At 40.8% G+C, this 14,865-nt stretch overlaps 1 long non-coding RNA gene across 2 annotated transcripts; it reads left to right on the forward strand.

Moving 5' to 3' along the window:
- Positions 1-536: 536 nt before the first annotated feature.
- Positions 537-14,570, forward strand: LOC118642738. 2 transcript variants are annotated; one of them, XR_004961791.1, is made up of 6 exons: positions 537-641; positions 1,854-1,944; positions 2,080-2,163; positions 3,366-3,550; positions 12,954-13,009; positions 14,401-14,570. It is a non-coding gene; the product is annotated as an uncharacterized LOC118642738 (long non-coding RNA). The 2 variants fall into 2 exon arrangements; XR_004961790.1 differs by lacking the exons at positions 12,954-13,009; positions 14,401-14,570 and adding an exon at positions 7,029-7,142.
- Positions 14,571-14,865: the final 295 nt, after the last annotated feature.

The following is a 14,865-nucleotide window of genomic DNA, read 5'->3' on the forward strand; positions in this document are numbered from 1 at the left end:
TATTCATCTTAAAACTTGGGGGAATTTTTTCTGGAAATAAACACAAAAATATATAGAATGTAGAAATTGGTAACTATAAAGCAAAAACAAACAGCTTACGTGCCAGATGTTGTTTAGTCCTCAGAACAACTCTGAAGTAGGCAATACTTCCATTTATCCAGGTGGGGAAACTGAGGCATAAAGAAGGCTCTAGAGCTAGTAAGTAGCTATGTCGGGCTATGAATCTAGGTAGTCACCTCCAGAATCCGCATTCTTGACCACCACATGAGGGGTTCTTCAATCTTTCCATCTGGGCCCCCCTTTACACTCTTTAAAGGTACTGATGACCCTGAAGACCTTTTGTTTTTGTTAGTTGCATCTGTCAACATACACCGTATTGGAAATGAAGGTTGAGAACATTTTAAAATGTTAATTTGTTTAAAAATAATAACATTGCATGTTAACATTAATATATTTTTATGAAAAATAACCATATGTTCTTTTTAAAAATCTGTAATGAGAAAAATGAACAGGTTTTACAGTTTTGCAATTATCTTTCACATCCAGCTGCACAAAAGACAACTGGATCGTTCTATCTGCTTGCTCACGTGTCAGATAGATACTGGAAACACCACCGTAATTTAATGGACGGGAGAACAAGGGTAAAAAGTTAATGTTATTATAAAATAGTTTTGACTTGGAAAACCCCTGAAAGGGTTTTTGGACACCCAGGGGTTCCCAGATCACACTTTGAGAACCACTGCATTACACTTAACTGCCCCTCATTGTACAGGATAAGTGTCTTGGCTGAATATGAAGGGCTTCTTAAAAAACACTGTTTCCTCGAGTAAATCACAGCCTGGTGCGTGGAAGGAGCAGCGGCTGTGTGGTGAGAGACTGTGTGATGGGTGCCGTCTTGGTTCCGCCCTGGTAATTCTTGACCTTTGCTAAGTTGCCTTGTTTCTGTCTGTCTCAGATTCCTCATCTAAAACAGGGCTAGTTACAAATCCCTTGCAGTGACATTGTAGGAATTCAAAAATAGGAGGCGAGGTGCCTAACAGGTGCTGACACACACAGGACAGGATGCCTGATCCAGGGGCAGCTCCTATCCCAGATCCGCCAGTGACAGCCAGGGAAGGGAGGAGAAAGGTCATGTTTTGGCAAAAAGGGGAGGAAAAGAGAGCCAACAGGGCCGACCCATAGACATTTATCTGAGAACTAGATAGATGTAGCAAGTCAGATGTGTTCAGAGATACAGCAATTTGGGGTTTTAAAAAGTTAATACTGTGCCTATACTGTATATAGTACCCTCCATGGGACCTAGAGGATCAGGTATTAATCAAACACATTCCTCTTTCTGGAGAAACCTATCCCACTCACACCAAGCTTAGAAATAGCCTTGAGTCTGTGCAGGCCAGGTTCGGATACCAAATGATTACAAACAACCTTTCTGTGTTCAGGGCTCTGGGCCCTTTTGGACAATGGGTAAGGGATTGTAGGTCCTACCAAATGCTACTGTGCTGGCACCAAGCTAGGGATGTGCCCGTGCAATTTCATTCAGTTCCCTCAACTTCATGAGCAAGGAGCAGACATCTCAGGATCCAGAAATATCTTGGCTAGCTTTTGCCTTTCAACCAGCTTTATAGCATCCCTGGGCTAGAGCAGTGGCTTCTGATTTCCTTTCTTTGGCTCTTACTTACAAATGAAAGTCCAAACATTTATTACATGTGGGTGGGGAGAGGGAATTAGACATGTGGAGTGTGTGTGTGTTTCACAATGGACCCAATAATCTGTTTCCGTAGTGTAGTGGTTGTCACATTCACTTAACAAAATGAACCCAATAACAAATGTTTTTTTGTTTGTTTTTTAAACAGATGTTTTAATGAATGCATAGAAAGTTTGTCTTCAGTTTTTTTTGGAAGTCCATCCAGACAGGAGTTTTAATTTTCTGAAGAATTAAGAAAGGTGAGATGATATATTTGAGATACCAATAAAATCAATTACCCACTGCATTCACAGGGATGGAAATTAAATGCATTTAAAAATCTGTAAACAAGAGCTCAAACTGATGGTTTCATGCTCATAATCTCCATTTTACAGAATTTCACAGACAAATGAACCCTGAATTTGTTTGAAGATAAAAGTCCTGCTCTGCATTAATGTTGGACAATGAAAGGATTGCAGGTACCTGGAAGTAAACTTCTGAAGAATTTTTCAGTTTGAAATGACACAGGCTTATGACAAGGCTTGTGGATCTTGAGAAGCCACTTTAGCTACGTTTTTTTTTTTTTTTTTTTTTTTTGTGTGTGTGGGATTTAAAATGATTTGTAGCTACAAAGATAAAAGCATTTAAAACAATTTTTCTGCTTCTACCTACACTATTATTTTGAATTTAGGGGACGTAAGTTACATTTATTTGGACACCTAAATATGCCACATATTACTAGGCACTTTATTTTGTTGAGTCCAACTTAAATACATATGTAGTAGAGTTTTCAATTCAGCATCATGGTATTAAAATGTCCCCTTCTCAGGCATGCCAAAAAGCAGCAAACATTGTTTGTTAAAAGGCAGGGAGGTAGAAAGAGGAACTTTTTATCATATGGATCTTTAGTTTACTAGAAATGGCTGCGGCAGTGAGTTGTAAGACTTGGCTTTGTCCTTTGATTTACCTTCCTTTCCTTCCTTTCTTTTCTTCCTCCCTCTGACTACTTTCCTCTCTTACATGTTCTCTTTCTCTTTTCCTCCCTTCCTTTCTCCCTCCTTTTTCCCTTTTTCTTTTTTACTTTCTTCCTTCCTCCCTCCTTCCTCCCTTTCCTTCTTCCTCCCTCTTCTTCTTCGTCTCTCTCTCTTTCACCTGTCAAAAGTGGATTTTAATGTTTCTATAGACAATAAACCACTGCTACTTTATTGCCTTCATTATCTGGAATTACTTTGGGAACAACAATTACAATCACAATTAGCTGAACCCAGATCTCCGATCCCCAGTAACGGGGTGGGATAGTAAAAACCAGGCTCATGGATACCTATCTGATCTTCATTTCATGGACACATGAACTCAGCTACTCAATATGTACCTGTATGTACCCAGATCCGCCCTCCAGGACTGAGCCCCTCATTCCCCCAGCTTCCAGGAGTGTTGGCTTTTGATGCCTCACACATGAGTGCCTCTGTAGGAATGGCCCTTAGTAGAGGGAAGCTGCCCTGCCTAAGGCCACGACCCCTCTGCAGGGGCAACCTGCATTCAGTGGCTGCCCCTCATCTTAATTAGGTCTACTCTGCAGGCTTTGCCAGATCCAGAACTCCCCATGGGTTGCCTACAGCCTTTATTACAACTGTATCTTTGTTCAACTCCCAATGGACAATCATTTTTCTCTTCTGTGTAGGTATCAATCTTGAATGCACTCCCCAATAAAAGTCCTGCTTGTAAATCTCCACCTCTGTTTGTTTTTCTGGGAAGCATAACCAAAACTATTGGTGCCAGGAATGGTCCATGGAAGGAGGCTCTTAAGTGAGGTCTGGAACTGGGTCACCAGCTGGCCTGTGGTCGATGTGGACACCATCACTCCAGGTGGGTGGAGCGCTGGTAGCCTTGGGCATGCCATAGTCCTGAAATTTCTCAAACTTTCACTGTGGTGGGTGCAGGGGCTGGGTATTTGAGAGGTTCAAGGAAAGCGGTAATTTCAAATACAATAAGTCCTCAATGTGGTCAGTAGTTTCTTGGAAACTGACTTGAAGCAAAACAACATATAATGAATCAAAACCAATTTTACCATAGGCTAATTGATATAAACAAGAGTTAAGTTCCTACCTCATCTTATAGTCACACAAACATCACCAAACTTCCAAACAAAGATCCCAAACACTTCTAATATTAAACTTTGAAATAAATGTGAGCTAAATGTACATTTCAGAAAGATTAATAAAAACAAGATAGATAATTATATTTTCCAACCTAATGATTTCAGTTCTGGTCCGCCACCTTTCATACAGTCAATACTGTAACAATGGTGGTCCCCATCATGCCCTCATTTAACTCACCGTTCTGCCCCCATCAAAACCAGGGATCCTGATAATCTAGAGCAGACTGTTCTAAAGCCAACTAATTCCCTAATGTATCTATTGCTGCTACTGAATATCCAACCTGCCAGCAACAAAAACCAACACTGAGGCCCAATACAACATCCTTTCCTAAGGAGAGCAGCCAGTTACTTGTTAGTAACTTGGCTACATTAGATCCCTTTCAATCTGGAAGTGACCATGATGGATCTTGACTGGAATTGGCACATATTCAAGAAGTGGCTTTGCTTTTTCTGCCCATAGGGACTCAGCCACCACCACCATTCATGAGCTTATATATTATTTGATAAACTGACATGGGATCCTACATAATGTAACCCTGGACCAGATATTCCACTATAATAGCAAAGGAAGAGAAACAATGGGATATATGACCATGGGACCCACTGGATTCCACCCATACTATACCACACACCCAGGAGCTGCCTGTCCAACAGAGCTTTTTGAAACCACAGCTCAGGTGACCACCTGGAGATGATACCCTGTGAAGATGCAGTGGCATTAAATCAATGCCCATTATATAATGCAGTGTTCCCAAGAGGTGAAGTTGATGGGTCCATTAAACAAGAATTGGAAGTAGGCCTGGCCCCATTTACATTACTCCCAATGGCGTGCTTGCGAAATTTGTGCTTCCTTATGATGGCACACTGAGTCTCTTAGGTCCTGGTCCTCAGATAGACTATGCTTCTATCAGGGTAAACAGCAAGGATTCCATTAAGTTTGAAAGTACAGCTGCTACCTAGTTGCAGCCACATTTCCCAGGGTTATCAGATTTTTGATAGTAAACGAGCAAGTACAGTAGCAATGGCTGGAACTTGGCCATTTACCACCACAACCATGTCTTCATGGTGACCTAGGGTTTAGAGAACTCAGGAATGAGAATCTGGGTCACCCCACCATGTAAGCAACCCAGACTAGCAAGAGTGTTATCTGAGGGTGTGGGGAACCCAGAAAGGGAAGGAAGAGAGGAGATCATGATCATGACTATAGTTTATCCCAAAACCTTTCTCTTATAAGCTTCCTCAGAAAAAGAGATAATTTAGAATCATATGAAGCTAGTTTCAGATGGGATGAAAGTATATGAAGGTATTAGATCTGAGAGCTCAGGGGGTGGACTGTAATGAATGGGCATTTTAGTCCTTAGAGCTCCCAGTCAGGACCAAGCATTCATTTCCCAAGCAGTCAGAGAGCTGGCTATGACTCCTGCAGAGGAACTCATCAGTGAGTCCTACCCAGCAATGGCCCAGGGTTACAGTTCATCACCAGTGGCATTCAGAGATGGACTTACGTGAAGATAGGAAGGCTTGGCACCCTTGCTTCAATGAGAAAACTCTGAAAGGGCCATTTCCCTTTCCCTGTGGTATTGGCTAAGAACTCTTGGCAACTGCATCACAGCTCAGCTTCTCCTTGTGCCCATTCCGCTCCTCCTCCACTCACAGGTGTGTTTCTGAGAGCACTTCCCAATAAAGCCTCTCCATCTCAGAGTCTAGTTTTCGGGAACGTTACCTAAGCGTGGGCTCCGGTTTAAGCATCTTATAAATGCCTTTATTCTCCCAGTGGTTGTAATTCTGGGGTTAGAAACAAACTAATGAGTAAAAGTAGATAATATTTCCCCTTATAAGTTGAAAATGAAAATGTTCAGGAGAAAACACTTTGCCGAACACAAAGGGCTTTGTTTCTATGGGAAGGCTCTCCAAATAGCATCTTTCCTTCAGCGAGCCTTTGTATTTCAACGATTTATCTTTCAATCAAGTTCTAATCCATTGTTTAGATAGATGTTTCTGAAGTATTTTGAAAATGTAGTGTGTTTTTAAAATTAGATCCCCAGCTGTCATTACACGGAATGTGTGTGGGCATATGGTGAATGGACTTACTTTAATCCCAGTGCTGTTGCCTGCTTCACTCTGTCCGTGGGACAGCAGGGCTGTCCTGAGTGTTCTTTTCTCAGTCTACTCATAATTCTGTTTCACTTTGTTCTTTACAGCATCAGATTTTTGAGAGGAAAAAAACCCCAGCACTTTAACCTTTTAAAGAAGATCACAGGCAATTGATTTGCAGGATTTATGTTCTCTTTCTATCTCCAAATTATTTCTTTGCGACAGGAAAGACATGTTCACTGAGCATATTATAGGTCTTTTAATTCACTGAATTTCTTTCTTAAATGGATAGTTTTCATGCTCTTTCTACTTAAATTGGCAGTAGTGTTTGGTACCAAAAAAAACATAGAAGATGATTTATCTTTTTTTAATCATCAATTTCAAAACTAGTCAGATAAAATGTGCAGTGTTTCATTTTACATATAGATAAGAAATCAGCAAAAAGCATATGGAGGAGGTTTTTCTCAGATTATTTATGGAATATTCTAAAACCACAAAAGTAGACAGACTATATAATGAACCTTCTTGTACCCATCACTCAGCTTCAGCCATTGTCAACACTTTGCAAGTCCTTTTTCATTTACCCATCTCTACCTCCTGCCCCTACCCATGACATACACACACACACTGAAACACATTTTTTTCTGGAATATTTGAAGAAATACCAGACGTTGTGTTATTTCCCCGATAAAGTACTTTATATACATTTAAGCAGTAACATTTTTAAAAAAATTACCACCTGGATATTATCATAGCTAACAAATAGTATCTTGAAATTCTAATACCAATCCACATTCAAAGGTCCCCAATAATCTCAAATTTGTTCTTTTCCACTTGCTTATTCAAATAATAAAAACCAATCAAGTCCATAAGCCCCTATCTCTTAAGTATTTTAGTCTGCATAGCTCCTCCTCCCTCTTATTCCATTGAATTTGTGGGAGAAATCCGATTATTTATCCTTTATGTGCCATATTCTAGAAGTGCACCATTGTTTTTCTGTGATGTGTGTAACTTGTGCCTCTGTACTCTGTATTTTCTATAAACATAGTTAGAGCTGAGGTTTGATTCAACTAAACTTCGAATGTTTTGTAGGTCATGATATTTCTTCTCCTGTGAATTTCCTCTTGAATCACATCAGGAGCTCATGCTGTCTGGGCGCCCCACTTTCGGAAATGTCAATAAGCAGCCCAGGTGATGTCAAGATGCTCTGTGAGTTTCTCATAAACCTTTCACCTGGGGCTGTAGCATTCACCGACAACCATGGCCTAGATCCAGTGTTTCACTGAGGATTGAAATGGCAACTTCCTCACTGCCATCCCTTCCGCATTAGTCAGCCATAACTCTTCCATAAGGAGGAATTTATCCTTTTCAATTATTAGGCTGCTCTGAAATACAATTTGTATAGAAAAGACAGGATAAATTCTTGATTCTTTCTACATATTTATCAACGTTTAGAGTAATGAGTTTGTACCCTAACAACCTGCAAGTTTTTAAAAAAAGTATCATTATGGATAGCATGAATTTTTAATATATGTAATATGTTAATTGAGTCTGATTATTATTCTTTTTGATAGTCATTTGGTGCCATTTTGACTGATGGGATCTCTTTCAAGTTGGCTGTCTCTTGATATGACCTATTTAATCTTTACTAGTTCCTTGCTTTTCTGCATTTCAAGATGTCCCAGTCTCATTTTGTATATTTCAGATTCCATATAGATTCCCAAAAGATGACTTACTGGGTCAAAAGAATTACTCTTTTTAAGGTGGTTGGACACAGTGGAAGAGAATGGATTTTGGAGGTGGGTTAGAGTCCTAGCTCTATTGTTTACTAGCTCTTGGGTCTTAGAAAAAGCTTTATGTCAAAAATGAGGACAATATAAGCCCCTAAAAGAAAAAGAACATTATTATCCTGGACAGTTTGGCTCAGCAATTAGAATGGCAGCCCAAGGACCAAAGAGTCTTGGGTTCAATTCTGGTCAAGGGCACATACCTTGGTTGTGGTTCGGTCCTTGGCCCCGGTTGGGGTCATGCGGGAGGCAACCAATTGATTTTTCTCTCTCTCCTCCTCCTTCTACTCTGTCTGAAAATAAATGGAAAAATGTTCTCAGGTGAGGATTTAAAAAAAGAAAAAGGACATTATAATAACATAGGCAATTATTTTATTATATGTTAGGTGGAAAAGCAAGATTCACAAATATATAAAAAATGCATAGAGAATCTATTGTGATCAAATATACTCACATGTTCATAGTTATGTCTTTTGCTGGTGGGACTCACATGTCATATTTCTCTTTTTTATGCTTCATACTGTATTTTTCCACATAATGTAGAATAAAAACAAATAAGATAATTGTATTAAAAGAAAAATAAGCCTCCACCACAAAAGCCTATAGTGTTGATTAAAATTCAATTGGGATATGATTCATCACATACTCTTTTTGTATCTCTCATGGCCCATTTAATCCTCTTGTCTTGTACCAGAATTTAATGCAAATATATAATAAAGAAAAATATTGATGTAACTGTACTCCAGCACCTGCTTCCTTTCTCTCTGCCACGTCATATTGATTTCAATAGACCAGGTCAAAGCTGAGTGTTTCCTGCTTTCAAGGATGACCTCTGAAGGCCTCAACTATTCTGCCTCTTTGCTCTCAGGGGACAGCCTCTAAATTCTGGGTTGACAGCCGAAGGCAGAACAGTAAAAACAGGAAGTAAAAGAAAATCTCCATTTGACATGCTTATAAATCAGTTTTCTCAGGGGACAGAATTGTTGGTGTTAGTGCTCATTGAAAATAATCTTATTGATCAGAAAACTAAACCAATTGGTTCTTTATTCACATAAGGATTCAGATGACTTGTCAAAGACGAATTAATCTTGTAATCGTGTAATCCTTTAATCCTTGCAAATGATAAAAAACTTTTGTGAAGGAAGTCTGCAGAGGTTTCTAATCTAGGATTAGTTTGATTTCCAGGAATGGTATTTTGATCCTGGAGGTGAGGATCATAATTTCCTCTTTTAAAATGGGCAATGAAATTCTATAGCCATTTGGAGTCTAACGGAGGGTGATAATCACAGATAATGTTTTTGTTTATATTTTATTCTATTTAAATATATTTTTTTCAAAAGGGAATTCTTAATTTTCATTTTAAAACAGTGTAGGCTAAATTTCCCATTGTGGAAACTTCACTCCTGTGGCCTGCACGATTAATCGTGAATAATGAATTGTCTTTGAGATGGCTATGTAAGAAGAGACATGTAAAATAGTGTCCTAGTAACTGAAAACAATTGTTTTTTCTCTTCACTTTTCTTTTCCTTCATTTTCCTCCTCTTCAATGAGCCAACTTGGATGCTGATCTGTGGACGAACCAAATCCAAGCATTTAACTTCAGGACCCAATGTTGTCCCTAAAAGTGCTGCTTCGTTCAACAACACATTTCTAGTCGGCTCTTGTTCCTGTAGTCTAACAGGTTCTCTGTTGGATGATGGAAACATATTGGTGTTGGAGACTTAGTGCCTGTTCATGAAGACCTTATAGTCTAGCTAGCTGGACTGGACATACACACACCGATAAGTAAGTGGTTAGCAGGGGTACACCAAGAGTGTTGTGGGCTATGTGATGTGTTATGACAGGAGCCTACCCTATGACAGTGTATTAGTTAGGGTTCTCCAGGTGAAGAACCAATGCATCTCTCTCTGTATTATCTCTATTTCTATCTCTCTCATTATTTTAAAGAATTGGCTCAAACAATTGTAGGAGGCTGGTAAGCCTGAAATCGGCAGGATAGGCAAGCAGGCTGGAGACCCAGGGAGGAGTTGATGTTGCAGTCTCGAGTCTGAAGGCAGTTCTGAGACAGAAATCCTTCTTCCTTGGAGGGATCTCAATCTTTTTTTTTTTTTTTTACAACCTCAACTGATTAAACAAGGCCCATCTAATTCATTCCTATGACACAAGTTTAATATTCAAAAAGGTATTTATACAGAGAATATAAATATTTATTTCACTCCTGACCTCAAGCCACCTCAAGTTTCTATCCAGAGGCAGTATCTATTACCAGACTGTTGGTTTCTTTGTAAGCATATTCTATGCATATATGAATAAATGAGTATAGATGCTTCTTAAAAATTTACTAATAAGACCTTACTTTTTTTTTCAGTTAACAAAGTATTTTTGAAGTTGTTCCATTTAAATTTAGTTAAATATGCCTTTATTTTTTATAACTACATAATGTTCCATTTTACAAATATACATAATTTATTTAGTCAGTTCCCCATCTAGATTGTTTCAAGTTTTATGTTTGTACAGAAATAGTGGCCATAAAAAGCCTTGTACACACATTTCCTCCCATTCTTTAGGATATATCCATAGAAGTAGAATTGCTAGGTAAATGGATATGGACATTTGAAATTTTGACATATTAGCAAATTTTCTTCCACAAAGGACTGCCAGTTAACACCACTACAACTGGCTATTTTCAGCTCCAATTTACAGAGGTACAAACATGACATCACAGGTGTTATTTCCAAGGATGGTGATGAATTGAGGCTGATCCTTTTTTTCTTCTTCATTTTTCTCACACCCCTGGTGACCAATCACCAGCATTTTGGAGTGGCTGCCTGGGTATAGCCTGAGGAAAGGGAACTCTCCCCCTGGAGACCTCTACCACAGAGCTTTACTTTATCACTTAGGCTTTGATCAAGGACCAACATACCTCAGAGATATTGTGGGTTCTATTCCAAACCACTGCAATAAAGCGAGTCATTATCCTTTTGCTGGAGGAGGGTCTTGCCTTCAATTTGTAAAAACTGCAACATCTGTGCAGTGCAATAAAGCTGAGTATAGTAAAATGAGGTATGCCTGTACAAGAACGTGGTCTCTTCTTGGTGATTTGCCCAAGGCCACACACCTCATAGGTTTCAGGAGTAGACTTGAACCCATACTCATGTTTTTGTTGGTTCCTGTGACCCTTAGGTTCATAGATTTGTGACCATGACTAAATGGGCTGATTCATTGGCGACATTTATGAGCTAGTTCATGCTCATCCTTTAGAGCTAGTTCATGCGCGTCATTTATGAGCTGGTTTATGTGTGTGTTTAGGAGAGTGCATGGTACAGAGTAAGCATTCAGTGAACATTACCTACTATCATTCTCTTGTTCCCATAGGAGGTTAGTGTGGATCGGGTGGGGTAGGAACTGGAGGGGACTAGCAGGCGTTTGGACATTGTTGGGCTGGGGGCTGAAGCACCAGTCAGCTAGGATGACCTCCCCGGTCCTTCCAGCTGTGTAAGTCACACAGCTCCAGCTTGAAGCAGCGTTTGAGTCATGGGGACAGATGAGCATTTTTCTTAATTGAGCAGGACCTAATGGGAGCTGTATTTCTTTGAATCTGCCCATTGGAAGAGAACAAACATTAATTACTTCTGGGCTGGAAAGGCCAGATACAATTTACTGAAGCAGAGGGCATCCTCCCCCGTCAGTCATAAAAGAGTGTGCAGAGGACCGGTTGCGCTTTCCCGCAGCGGAAGTCCATCACCGGCCGTGGTGTTAAATACAGACTGAAGGCCCCATTAACCGGCCTCTACGGGCAAAGCAATTAAATGTGGCCCTGCCCCCACAGCCATGCTCCAGCAGCTGCCGGTCGAGTCTTTCAAGGCTCAGCAACTTGTAGGATGACAGAGGAATAATAATGCATTGGTTTTCTTTGGGGACCCAGAGAAGGCCAAAGTGGGAGCTGGTCTCTTCTAATTAAAGCAAGATTCAAAAGGCATTGTCACCTGGCTTCCCAGGGAGGGGTAGGCTGGCTTTCCCCTGGAGGCACCTCCTGCCAGGTCCCTCTGCCCAAACAGCCTCTGTGGTCTGCTGATGGCCACAACTAGGCACATTTGCCACACCTGGTGGGAAACCCCGACTCCAGGGGATGGAATAGTAATTTGGCTTCTTCTTTTTAATAGTAAATGCAACCTACTATTTTATGGTTTCCATCTCCCATTCCACCAAATACCCTCTTTCCTACTCCAGCTTGGGAGCCCAGAGAGTATTTTGAAGTCTTTTGGGTTCCGTGAGGTTGGTGGTTATGGAGTATGTTTCTGAGATGATGGATTTAGCTCAGTTTATAATAACTACTTAAGACTCTCAAATGGAGGTGGGTCCAGGACACAAATCTGAACCCAAGTCAGCCTGCACTTCCAGGAAGCACCTGTCAAGGAAACGTAACACATTGATCGCATTCCTCCAACTCAGCTCTCGCTGGCTCACTTTACTTTAGGAAATAGGACCGGCCACTCTCCTAAGGAAATCCCCGACCTCCCAACCAATCCTGCCCCATTTCCATGTTGCCAAATCTAATATTTTATAAAACTTGCTGTTGCCCCAAATCCCTCAGGAGGTGTCTCCACTGCTTCTGAGGCACTGGCTCCCCAATCCAGGAACTATTCTGCCTTGAATAAAATTGGCTACTAAATTAGTTTAGTCTTCTCATTTGCAGTTTGGAGGAAGAGTAGAGTACTATGTGGGGTTTCTCTTTCTCCTCTTTTTGACCTTTTAATTCAAGAGCTGGGAACCTGAGTGAGTCCCATTGACACCAACACAGGTCGTCAGAGCATGCTGTGAATGGAAATTGCCAAGAACCATTTATGTCAAGGGAACAAAAATTGGAGCTCGGGTGACCAAAAAGAAGTTTGCTTATGCACATCCCACTTAGGAACTCTTGAACTTTGAAGCTCACCATGACAACCAGACCATCTGCCTTCTTCAATCTGAAAGAAGCCAATCTGATATACCAACCGGCATCCTCCATTTACATAATGGACCTAACCAGTCCCTATTAATCTAGCCAAATAATCCTTATTTTACATAGAGGATCTAAATGGGGACAGTACTTGTAGTTTTTGCCTTTATAAACCCTGCCTTTCTATGTTCCCCTCGGGGCATTCAGTTGTTACCTGAATCTGGACCCCCCCAATCACAACCCCTCCTTTGCTCAAATAAATGTGTGTTTATTTTAAATCCTTTATTACAGCCTGAACCTGCATTTTGCTTGATAACATCCAGGTTCCTGCTTCACCCTGGAGTGAGGTATGGACATGTCTGAGGGTGTCTGGGTGTGGGGCATCTTCTCAGCTCACCCTGTCCACTCTGCACTCCTGGTCAAGTGGCCATTGCAGTCCCTGCCACATCCTGCTCTGCTTCACCTCCCCGGGTTTCTGGGAAGACTCGGGCAAGTTGTCATATGTTACCCAGGCCCCAGGAGCACCAGTGCCGGTGTAGCCCAGCAGTGTTGCTCAGTGGTTAAGGGTTTGACCACCTCTGTTAGAATCTTGGCTCCATCTCTTGCTTTGTGTTTTTTGGAGAACTGCTTGCCTTCTCTGTGTCTCAGTTTATCTGTAAAATATGGATAATAATACTACCTACCTCATAGGATAGTTGCAAAATTAAATGAGATCCTGTATGTAATAATAGTACCTACCTCATAGGATAGATGCAAAATTAAATGAGATCTTATATGTAAAGTAATCAGAATGGTGTCTTCTCTATAAGGAGCACCCCCATTTCCTGAACACATCAACTTCAGGCTTTGACCTAAGACCTCTTTCTTGAGGCTCAAACATAGTCTGACTGAGATGGGAAGGGAGTGGACAGGATGTGGGAGGATACCTGCCATGTTGCCCCATCTTGCCCTCATCTCTCTCTCTCTCTCTCTCTTGCATTCTGGTACAGAAAAATATGAAAGTTCCCAAGCATGTCAATTTAGGGACCTGGGTGCCCACAGGGGTCACAGTTCTGCAAATTGCATGTGTGAACCCAGTCTGACCTTGATTAGGTCCCCCTGAGCTCCACCGTGGATCACTAGGGCATTCTCTGTGGGTCTATTGCATACCCTCTGACAGCCCTTTAAGGCTTTCTCTCCCATATTGCCATCTAAAGGCCCTTGCCTCACATTTGAATTTCACTCCCGAGCATGTTGCTGTGATCACCAAAATGGCTCTGGGGCTTGGGTTGAAGACAGGCATTTACCAACTTTCTCACCCCAAATTAGTTTTCTGCCAAACCTGTCAGGGTGAGCTCAGTACTTGTCAGCTATGCCTCAAGCAGGCTGTCCCCTTCCAGGAGAACTGCACAAACAGGAAGGTTTCTCCTGTGGGTTGGGTGGTGTCACTGTCCTTCAGCGACAGGAACTCCTGACTCTCCCTCTGTTTAAGAGAGAATTATGGGAAATTTATTTTTTCTGTGCTCCTGGCTGTGCCTGAGGGCTTGGCTTTTGCTTCCAGGCATTTTCTGGTCTTGCCAGAGCAGGTGGGATTGGTGAACTTGACTTATTTGCCATTGTTACTATTTCTCTTTTTTGCATGAATGTCAATTGCAATGGTTTACTTTTTTTTTTTATTAAGTAATCACAGTTCTTATTCCCTTCCTTTTCTAATGACTATTTTAAACCCTCTTACATCTTTTTCTTTTACTTGTAACAGCTTTCCTTACCAACCTTTTTAAAGACAGTTCCAGTAAAAACATAATTGCTAAACAAAGAACTGAACATTGAATGGGGACAATTTGATGAGTTTGGACATCTGCAAACACTTCTAACACCATCACTTGATCAAGATAACAGACGGCCCACACCTCCCAGAGTCTCCTTGTCTACCCACCCCACACCTTTTTAATGTGGTAAGAAAACAACCTTTTTTATTATGGGGCTCCATCTCCTTTTACATTAAAATATTTATTGGGCATTTATTTGTTGTATTTATACTTTTAGTATTGTTAAAAACAATAAGCTGAGACATATTAAAATTTTTAAGAATTTGAGCAAAATCAGTTGGAATCCGGCAGCTCTGAAGCAGAAGTGGTTAGGAGCCCTTTACTGACTGGAGCCGAGGAGAGACATGGAAAGTAAAGACATGATTGATTGGCTGTAGCTTAAAGCCTAGTTGACT

The sequence above is a fragment of the Molossus molossus genome, unplaced genomic scaffold (assembly GCF_014108415.1).
Source record: "Molossus molossus isolate mMolMol1 unplaced genomic scaffold, mMolMol1.p scaffold_m16_p_3, whole genome shotgun sequence".
In the NCBI taxonomy this organism is placed as follows: domain Eukaryota; kingdom Metazoa; phylum Chordata; class Mammalia; order Chiroptera; family Molossidae; genus Molossus; species Molossus molossus.